We start from the raw sequence: 12,354 nt of genomic DNA on the forward strand, positions 1-12,354 counted from the left end.
ATTTAATTTATTTGTAATCATTTGTAAGTGTCCATTTACTTTTCTCTTCATTCATTGATATGCGAAATAACATTAAAGGATTGTTTTATTAACTTTAAACTGTTTATTTCATGCCTTATGCCTGTTTAAAAGCACGTGACTTGCAAACTTTTACGATAATATTAAATAAACGCGGTTAATCAGGCAAAACATTTTATCACACATTCCACAGTACATCTACCTTGTTTTTAATTGGGACTATGATCTTGATTTGAGTCGGTAATAAGACGTCATCACCTTCACAACATTAATAAGAGGTATTGTTCTGCAATCGTGATAAAATGATAAACGGACAGATGTTAATTGGCTCTATATATAATTGGAATTTAGATTGATATCATAAGTCTTTATACGTTTGTAACGTCATACCCGTTTGAAGGAAGATCTTATATGTCAGTCAAGTGAAGAGAAATTTAAAGCTGATTTTTCGAATTTCTTCAGGTTCTCGTATCGAAATACCAATTATACCTAATATGGGCTGTAAATATTTAAATTAATAGCAAGATGTTCGATTTGTAGCAATTTCGGTATATTTGAAACATTCTCCCCGATATCATTTTGTACATAATGGACGAGGAATTCTTGTTAACTTTATTCGTAAAAGCATTACATTTTGATTAAGGAGTAAGAAAACGTTTTTTTTAAAATAAGTAATATAATATTAATCTAGTGTAATACAATAAAGAGAAAAGATTTGTATGGAATTAAATATAGGACCAATTTCGTACTGTTTAACCATTAAAATGCCACATTGACTTAAAGTATCGTAGGCTATATTAATTTCTAAAATATTTAGAAATAGACTGGGTCCTATCATCCGAGACTGGGGTACGACCGAGGCAAAATATATTACAATTTGAATAATTGATTCTTGTTTGTTCACGCTGGTAAAATTTTATATTGCCCTATCTTTTTTGATACATGATATAATTATTAATATTATTTATTTGATACTCATGAGAAGGGTTTAACATGATATAAAGACTTAAATTTATGTAGTTATAGGAATAACTGGCGCCATCTAGTGTCGAGTAGCGTAAATACAAAAAATTTACTGTGATTAAAATCGTAAGCTATCTATTGTTGTAATATTTATTACTAGGGTTAATTAAAAAAATACAAGAGCTGGTTTTCTATATTGTGGCAAGATATGTAACAGTAGTGAAAAAGGAAATATTTGTTCAGAAAAAAACTACATTTATGTTTTGGTTATGGTTAGAATATAAAAAAATCCACATGATTCGACATAGTTGAAATAAAACTAAATTATAGATAATTAAAAGTATTGTTATCCTTTCCTTAAGTCTGTATCTTTTATTCATTGTTACTCATATTATATTAATTGATTAAAGCCAGTTGACGGCTTCAAAGTGTTATTTAACATACATTTCATACATAACTTTTAATATAATCTCTATAATGTCATAGAGTTATTTCCAGGACACCAGTACAGTATGTAGAATATTTTTAACCTTATGTAGGTTATGTTCTAGTTGATAAAAGGGCCTGGGACTAATGCTGGGCAGGCTACCTCTAATTAATTTGATATATTTGTTTTAAATATTGTTTGATGATTTGCTTTTTTAAAAGAGTACCGAGAGTTTTTTACGCCGGCTTTTTCTCTCGGCCTACACCCTCTGTCTTCTTTGCCGATGAGTAGGGATGCCTACAAGTTCGAATTGATTGACGTGGAATAAGTGATACCTAGATGATCTTATGTTCCAAAATAAATGTATTTTTTGTTTTTTTTGTTATGTAGGTAGGTAGGTAGGTAATAATAATTATTATTTTATTAAACTAAAACAAATTTTAAAAGTTTGGTTCCTGTGTACTTTCATTTCTGGTAGCATTTCGATGCTAATACGTTGAGCGAAGAAATCACCAGCTTTGCGATCACTACTACTATTTACCAGGCACCAATTCTTTAATTAGCGCACGTGCACTTGAATCCCCAAGGTTTAAGAGTCTCTACTCCAAAGGGAACCAAATAATATAAATACGTTAGGTCTATGAAACTGATAGATTACATTCAACGTATTAAATCTGTTTGTTTCCTTAAAGCATGCAACAATATTTTTACAAAGTTTAAAAAGCTCGTTTGTTATTTAATCGTGGGTAGTCTCCTCCTTCGATCAAGCCTTGCCTTAGCAAGCCTTCTTTTAGCGTGCGAGGTATTAGTTGCTCACGTAGGCAGAAAGTCCAATGATACATAGCCGGAGATCGAACCCTAGGATCTCAGGGATGAAGCCACAAGCCTAACATTTCTCTTTAAATCAGAATATTTCAAATAAATATATATGTAAACAATTTACATCTAAATTTAATTTTGTCAGTTCGATATTCTATTGTTATAATCTTCAAGAACTCTCCATAATTCCACCACAAATTGTGATGCTTAGATGTGCGCTCACCCGTTTTGAATACATCTTTGATTCGCGATTAATATATATAGGTTGTTCTAAAATATATTAAACTAAATTATACCTACCGATCTTTTATTTAAATAATAACGGAAAAGCCTATTTTGAAACCTATTATGTTGGATAATAATAATAAAGTGGTATTTTCATAATTAAAAACACAACCAGCCCAAATAGTCATACAGATGTCATAATAATTATTACATTATCATAATAATAAGAACAGTTATGTCAATAAATTGTTTTCATAACTTTAGTGTTACATAATATATCTCCAACTGAGAGGCATGTAATGAACGACAATATCACTGAAATAACTTTATTTAAAGGCTTATTTTTATATATTATTTAATATAAAATATATATTATCGTTAGCTAGTTGAAAGTATGTAGTACTGCGGATTACACGAAACATAATTTCAACACTTCGTTTTTGTTTGATACCAGTCTCATTGGAGACGTATTAAACGGAAATTTTAAATACTCAAGATAAGGAACCTTTGTTAAAAACCTTGATTAGCTAGCTTTTCAAATAGATAAAAATAATTTTCTGAAATGGCTCTCACTCCAATCTTGTACCATGATTCATCGTCATCAGGTTTTCATGTATATTTGGCCATCGCAATCAACGTAGTGATTCTCTCGTCCAACAACGAAAAACTATCCCAACACAGCTTTGGTTTACCGGGATTTAGCTGGGTTGTGGGTTCAGTAAAGACTTTGGGGTTCTGTCGGTTAACATATACCAACCACTTGAGCCTGTTACATTATGAATATGACGATGTAGATTCTGCCATGAGTTAATCCTTTTACCCTACACATCGACTTGCCGCCTCCACATCACTCAATACTCAGCTTGCCTCGAGACCCATAGTTATCTTTACCTGATCAAACTAATAGGTAGGAGATCGTCCTGACTCCAGCCATTACTCTTCTCTCTCAGCCATTATTCTCTCTACTTTCATATCATTGAACTCTGTATATGAATTGGAAAAAGCATAGCATAGATCATATACTCAAAATGTAAAAAAGCATTCTTAAAAGGAAATTTATAGACATTACCATTGTAAAATTGAACATAAAGTACAGAACAAACTGAAACAAATTTTCCTCCAAAGCCTTCTGAAAAATATGTGGAAGCGGAAAATACGTTATTTATTTGTTTAACGGAATGAATTTAGATCACCCTGGAGCGGGTGTTTTCTTAGCATTAGCGTGAGACTTTAAATCGCGTCTATGTATGATAGGGTTGCCACGTCGTGTTTAATCTTAAGAAATTATTGATATAATAGCAATTATGATAAAATTATTCAATAAATTAAAATTATTAGTTATTCTAGTTAGTAACAGTGACGTCATTTAGTGGGAGGGGTTCAGTCGGTAGGTTAGAGCGATTCCCATACTCTGTACAGAAATACATTTCCCTCAATAAAGAAAGCTATTCTAGTTATGGTTACGTGAAATGGAAATGGTCCAGGTACATTATGAGATTAGAGAGAGGACTCGATAATTGATCGATCGATTAATCGTCACCTGGTGCTCCATAGGTGCAAAACAGAACAGGTGACGTCAGCAAATACGTCGAAACCAAAGCTCGCATCAGGGAATCTCTTGGTACATTCGCAATAAAGACTTCCGTCGGAACCTTAATGTAGAGAACGTCACCAACAAATATAAAAACGTCTGCTGAAGCCCATTAACATAGACCCCACCATCACGTGAATGTCGAGGCTATTCAACTACTTGAAACCACTGTCCTAGTGAGAAGACTGAAACGGATACTGAAACAGAGTGAAAACAGGAAGCTTGACACTGACACTAACACTTATTTTTTTCAAATTACGTTTTTCTTATCGAAATTCTGTCCAAGCATCGTTAAGTACTCATCCTGTCCCTTTTTAACTCAATTTGTTAGAGAGAAGACGAGATTAATGCTAGTTAAAAGAGGTAAATTAATTTATTACATTCAGATTAAATTTTAGGAATTATTTAAATAAAGCTTCTTATACGTACACAGCCCTAGATGAAACTCAAATTTCGCCACTTATTCCGCGTCGCCTCCCCTCACAATACCACTGTATGTTATAATTTTTGCTTTCCCCAAATATATTTGAACAAAAGAGGCCTTAATGAATGTATCGCGAAAACCATGATTAAGCATTCTATTGAATGCGTCTACTAAGATACTTTTATTTGTCTTTTCTTACGCATACAATACAAATCATCAAGTTTTCGGAACTACGATGGTTTTTTGTTATTTTAATATATGCTTTTGTATCTTATGTATCTATTGTGTATGTTAATATTTACTCATTTTTGATTCATTTCGGTTTTGAAAACAAGCAAAAATCGCAACCCTGGTATGATTCCTGGCGAAGCAAACATTCAAACATTTTCCTGCTAAAAAAAAAAGCTATTTTACAGGCGCCTTTGAAAGTTACGGATGTTCCGAAAAAATTCGCTCGCTGTTGAAAACATACAATTAATCTCTCACACATCCGCGTCTCTGTCGGTACCTCTTTCTTCACTCAACAAAACTCGGCAAGAGTAATACACGTCCGTAACTTGCGATTAGGGTGACAATAGTTTCGGAAATTCCAATTTATATGTGTCTGTTATGTCTGTATGTGATGAGTTAGGTTAGTTCTTGCTAAACTTAATTTTTGCAAGAACTAACCTAACTCATCAACTATCGAATCATCGGACGGCATACGGAATATTATCCTAACGTCCGTTTTTTCAAAACAGAGCATTTTTTAAGGCAGTACTGAAGTATTTCCGAACCAATACCTCCTTAGGATCCTTTAAGAAAAGAGATAACCAATTCTTAAAAGGTAAGCCTCGTGCCATTTTGAGAATTTGATCGAAATAAATCACTTTTAAAAACATAAAATATCATTGTTTTTTATCATATTTTGCGTCAGCTGTTGGTAAAGTCGATAAGGTTTCGTACAAATAATGCCCGACTGTTTAAAACAGTGTTTAAAACATACACCTACACACTGTTTAAAACATACACCTATGACTTTTTATCCAGGCCACATTCCCACTTGTTCTCCACAAATCAATAATACCAATGTGTGTCGTTTTTTTCCTTTTTTATGCCCTATACGCGCCTATAACTGAATAAGAAAAAGTACCCATTACTAATAGCTACAGCACTTTAGATTTTGACATCAGATTATCGTATGTGTTTCGTGATCATTTATTTTTAAGGTAGGAGAACAGCTTTAACCGATTTTGGTGTCCAAGACATGCCAGTTTCCTAACTATGTTTTATTTTACCCGAGTTTAGTTTAAGGGCAACACTGCGTCAATACATTACACTCATCGTAAATGACTAACTTATTCAATTTCGCTTGTATTCACGAAGTTTTTAGAACCATTGTCACCCTAGTCGAAGAAGGCAATTGTTCTCAAGATTGGTTTAAGCCTCCGCATGTGATCTTAATTAATGAATACGAACGAATGACTAAGCTTATTTCGTTTTATTTAGAGCGAATGGAAGGGAACTCACACAATGTGTTAAATAATTATGTACGGGTTGAGATTCTGATAAGATTTTAGGCGGTTTCGTTATGGTAATATTAAATCAATTTATCTTGTAAAGCGTACTCTAAGTATTGGTTAGAGTTAGCTGTGTTGGATAGTCTTAGTTGTATAGGATTAGTCTTAGAAATTCTAAATAATAATAGTTCAGAGGAGATAACATCCCCTGGGGGGTTAGTTGTTTTTTTTTGTGATACCGCCCCGCCGCCCATAGACACCCTCAGTGCCGAAGGGCTCGCGAGTGCGTTGCCGGTTTTTTAAGAATTGGTACGGTATACAGGGCACAGTTTAGTAACAGTATATAATAATAAATGTAAAAATAAATTTAATTAAAAGAATATATTACCTATTCCAAAAGGACGCTTTTATAAGTTACAAATGTATATCATATACCATAGACTACCTAAAACCAATACATAGTCAGTTGAAGAATTATTTTTTTATTTAAAAATAGTTAAACTTATACCTTATTTTGTCTCATCATCTCTATATAAAATCAACTTGTATCTACAACATAAATAAATGGGAACCAAGTGTACAATCACATTTCTTCAATATGATTATATTCCGAGTAACGTTAATGCTCGGTACTTACGTATGAATATTTCAAATGAACCTGATGTGCCGATAATATGAACCATTTTGTAACGATAGCAAAACAGAAACATTTATAACTGCAGCTGAGTTTCCTCATTCTGCGGCATAATACGAAATTCCACTCGTATCACCTCAACGTCTGTCTAACAACTGGGTGCTTCCCAATCTAGTTTCTTCACGCACTACTCTGTGGAACCAGGTACTCACTGAAGAATATCCGAAACAATTCGACTGGGCCCTTGAAAAGAACGTACCGATTCTTAAAAGTCACCGCACTCTCGAGCCTTCAGTCATTGAGTGTCCATGGGTGGCGTATCACTTGACTTGGTCAATCCTGTTTGTCAAAAAATTATACGGTCATATTTCATCATTTGTTACACCAGCAGGTATTTTAATAATAGCGATTGTCATAACAATTTGAGTTGAGTTTTTATACAGTAATCGCCATATCTGATCGGTCTGAATTTGCGTAACGATGGAGTCAGTCTACGTACAGTTGCTACAGAGTGGAGGACCAGCTGCAGCTAAGCCAGCAATTAGCAGTGGGTGACATAGGACAGGGATCTCTGGAAGTTTCTTGTTGTTGGAGGTGTTGACTTTTTGTGTCACAGAGTCAGGTGAGGATATACGTGGTGTTCTTCTCTTTGCCGACGACCGGGTGTGAAGATAATTGTTGGGCGACACTAACACGGCCATCAGAAATTAAGAAAGAGACTGAAGACTCCTGTATGTCCAAATACAATTTCTACAAGATTCAGATTTTTTGCTATGCCTGTTTCTGAATCTCTCTGAGATGTCTCGTTCCAAAATCTTACCCTCCCAAAGTTGTGACGTCAGCGTGCGTAATTAATACATTACATTTTAATCAAATAATACAAGTAATAATAATAATAATATTAATAATAATAGCCTTTATACAGATACATTTTACATTATATATTTTATATACATTTAAACAAATTTCCATTTTAATCCAATTCTGGTGCATCTGTGTACAAGTACAATAATACAAGTACAAATCAATAATTGCGGTGCGAACACCTCTTTTAAAATGCCTGCGAACTGTTTATTAAACATATAATAATCTTAATTTATTGCTAGAATATGGTATAAAAATGTATATTTTAGGTTCTACTATTTATGCTTCCACGTCCATATTGAAATCACATTTTTGATCTCATTTCGAGTAAGACTATTTATACACATTTTTAGTAATAAAGTATTCGTATATTATTTTGCTGGTCGTACTTTAGCCAGACTGCGCGTCTGTCGATAAGAACTGCACACACTCACAATCCGCTAATATTAAAATATTACTTAGTCTAAGTTTTAAATCTAAGATGTGTATTACAAAGAGCGGTACCGTTATAATAAGCAATATTTATCATTAATACATATTGGGCTGTTCCCTTTAAGACACAGAATAGGAGAGATTATGAGTAAGTTCCAGCCATTTATCACCGCTACCGGAACTACAACCTTTTTGCTGTTACAGTATTCTCGACTCACAGAGGGCGATTTATTTGTTAAGCGTATGAGGGTAATATTACTGTGATTTAAAAAGGTACTCAAAAAAGATATAAAAACGTAAATAAGCACGCTAGGTACCTAACCGTACCGTTACACGTAAAATACCATCGATCTGTTTTTATAATATATAATATAAAGATAACATTTTATTTTATACAAAGTGATTGATAGTAATCAATTTATAAGAAAGAGATGAAAGAGTACACAAGTTTAAATTTATATTTTCATTTATAAGTCTCACAAACAAAAGATAGAGACAAGAACAAAAATAATAGTGAATAATTATTTATATTATTATATCTATCACTGAGTTTACTTACACAAGTACGTATAATCTTTCTTATCACCCACTTTACTCATTACAAGTATTTGATACTACTACTAATAATTATATGCATAGTTTATATCATTGCTATATTGTTTCCTTTACATATCTTAAACATAAACTAACCTTATAAATATAATATATATATATATATATATATTAGTTGTTTCTTATATATAATATATTGGTGCTAAATAATTTACTTTAACTTTGTCTATAAACACTACTCGTATACTGTGGGTTTAATCATAATATAATAGTTCGATGCCCGTTCTTTAAAAAAAACTACTTGAAGTTAATAAGACACACAAATTTCAGTCGTAATAATAAGAAAACAATAATACAAATAGAAATGTTTTACAGATAACATAATTCATACTTCATCTTCACAACTGCGTCAATAACATCGCCACACCTGTCAGACAATAATAAATATATTTCGAACAATTTCTAAGGATGTACCTTAAGAGAATCATATATCAAGAATAGTGCATAAACATATGCCTTAAAAAAAAAAGACAAGTAATCAAGACTAATACCATTTTTAAATTAAATTTCGACTCTTATACATAACGTCAATACTGCGTCAATAACAACCCCACACCTGTCAGACATATTCAAAAATCGAACTGTTGAAAATCAATTCGGTGAAGCCAGTCTCAATCCTACATCATTTCATTCAATTAGCTTTAATTTCTCGTTCCGTGTGTCTCAAGATTTTTCCATTATTAGATTCCAGTCTGTGGCCTCGGGAAATGTATGTGCATAAATATTACGCCGCGATTCATATTTTATTGTCATGCTTCATTTGTTTAAGTCTTTCTGGCGCGCGGCTAGATTCGAATTGAGTTCGAACGTATTGAGCGATTTTAATGTAACATTTTTAAATTTCAATGAATAGAAAAAGGAAAGGTCTGACATATAATTTACTTTTATTCTTAACTTCGTAAGTTTTATCTATATGTTGTGTCGTTAATAAATGAAATAAACAAAAAAAAACTTTGCCAAAATATTTTTTTATAACACCACTTTGACATTTATTACTATTATGCAAATCATCTCACTATTGACTACAACTCTCGGTATTAGATTCAATATCTTAATAGTATATAATTTGGTTTTATTAAGTATGTCTTCAGCCTTCTGTGCCTGACACACGTCATTGATTTCTTCGTCTAATGTTTTGATGTTATTTTACTATAAGAGTTAACAGCGATAATAACAATTCGTTGGTGCAGTCGGATTTACAGACATACGACGCGAAGAATACTGCCCAAATTTTATATGATTAATCACGTCTACTTGAAGCATGCTTGCTATGAATTTTCATTTATTTCCAGTAGAATATTTTCTTGATCCAACTAAATGTTTTATCGCTAAAGTAGGCTTATTTTGTTACTTTATGTCACAGAAGGAAAACAGGGTCACTTTGAATTAAATGATAACCGGCGCCTATGTACAAGTGCTGGGCCTTAGCGGGTATGTCCTTGGTGTTGTGACTAAACATTTTTTTTATTATACAATTATTTAATGAACTCACCGGCATTGAGAGTGTCGATGGGAGGTGGTATCACTTAACATCAGATGAGCCTCCTGCCCGTTTTCTATAAAAAACAGTTACAATAACTTTTAGTACATACTGAAAATATCTCGTTATTAAATTCATATGTAACACTTTGATGTGTGGAAGAAAGAAATCTTTCTCTATCTTTAATAGTAGTTGTATAATCCCTAGTAGGTAGTGGGCAAGGCGTTAGATTTTGTACATCACATTTGAGCCACTGTCTGCGATTTCAATGTACTGTGTAACAATATGTAGATGTTGGAACTGAATCCCAACCACTTTGCTCACAAAGAAATGGAAATCACGACATTCTGAATACATTTAACGATTATAATGTATAGACTCATGTAAATTGCAGAATGCAGACAGCTGCGGTTTGTACGGGCTTATTCCCAATCTCAATCCATTTTTGCACATCTGAGATAGACATCTTATCGAAATATTGATAAAAGTGTGTCAATATCCTATCTAAGATTTTAACTCACACCAGTTTTTAAAAAGCTATTTAATATGTTTTAAACATAAAAATATGTATTTTAATATTAAATGTACGGTTTTATTTAAATTATTATGTTTATATTATCAAATATGAGTGTAAGAGCAAACAGATTGCATTCTATCCGTTGCCAAAAACGACTACACAGGTATGTAGTCGTTTTGGAGATTATTGAAGTCAACAAAATATTGATAGATTTAATCACTACATAGAATAAAACAAAGTCGCTTTCTCTGTCCCTATGTCCCTTTGTATGCTTAAATCTTTGAAACTACGCAACGAAAGCGCGGAAGTCACCCGTGCGAAGCCGGGGCGGGTCGCAAGTTATAATAAAATATCTTTATGTACAGAATAGGATGTCTGTCAGAATTACCCGCAGCGTGTGTTTTATTAAATTACAAGGTAGAAAAATTAGTAAGCAAAATTATATTCACACCGTTAGAGGCGAGCGTGTGAGATTACGTCTGTCGCAAATTGGCTCTGTGATTACCAAGTGAAAAATTATTTTAACCAACATCAAAAGGCAAGGTTCATAGACATTAATAACTCTACAAATCAAATTTGATACTTAGGGTCTGTTTTAAAATGTCCGGATAAGTTACAAATAAGCTATTTATTACTTATTGGTAGGATAAACAGATATTTATTTTTGCGTTTCACGACTTTCAGATAGCGCTGTTCGTCGTGAAATGCAATGTATCTTATTAGGAACTTTTATCTTTCGAATAATTTATGTGTTGCATAAATTAAATAATTTTGTAAAATATTTTACAAAAATATTGTTGTCTAGTCTGTTTCGCCCATGGCGTCCTATCAGTATTGATAATAAATAATATCGCAAAAGTACACAAAGAATTTCAATTATTGCTACAAATGGTTCTTTCCGGTCATGGAAAGCCTGGGCCTAGTGTTACGCCATGACCGCTACCACTTCCTTCATTTATATATAATCCAGTCTAAAAGGCGTGTTGGTAGAAGAAAATTACTGAATGACTTATTCTGAATACATCTATCATATTTCATTTATTTTAATTTAAAGTGCACAGATCATTTATTTATAATTCAAAATAAATAACATAATACATAAAAATATATCTAATAAGTAACATTAAAATTTAATTATATATAAATATTATATTATATTATACATCTATTATATACTTATTGTCAGTAAAGTTGAACATGCGAACAATACATCATATAAAACAGTTTAAGTAAATTATAACTTATAGATTACAGATATGTCACTCGTACGAAATTAAATACACATTAACTTTAATTTGCCGGACATAAGGCATTTTGATTTTTATCTATGATAATATATCTCTATTGTTTACTGTTTGATAAAAATACTATAACAGCGGGATCATTATAATTAATTTAAAAAATATGATTATATTATAAACTCTGAGGGGTTTGTTTATGCATTAATGAATTCAAAAATTCTTTTTTATTAGATAATTGATTAACGAATGCAAAAACGTTCTAGATATTCTACAATGATTTATAAATTATAGCACAAGGACTAAATATCAGTATCATCAAAGACCAACAATTAGAAAAAAATAAAAAAATCGTCAACGTAACCATTACACAAATGATTTTTCCTTTAAAAATTAGTGTACATTCTAAATTTGCGCCATCTAGTTTCCTATTACAAATACTTGTAAAGTTACTCGTGGTTATAATACTCACGGTTTATTTTCGTTCAGGAATACATAAAGAGTACCGTTTTACCCTAATAGATGGCAGTAACCAGGATGGCAGTAACATCTAGAAGAGGGATTGGTCGTCGACGATTCGAACCGCTCTTCGTTGAATACGGTCAAGTAGA

This window comes from Pieris rapae, chromosome 21 (genome assembly GCF_905147795.1).
Source record: "Pieris rapae chromosome 21, ilPieRapa1.1, whole genome shotgun sequence".
NCBI lineage: Eukaryota > Metazoa > Arthropoda > Insecta > Lepidoptera > Pieridae > Pieris > Pieris rapae.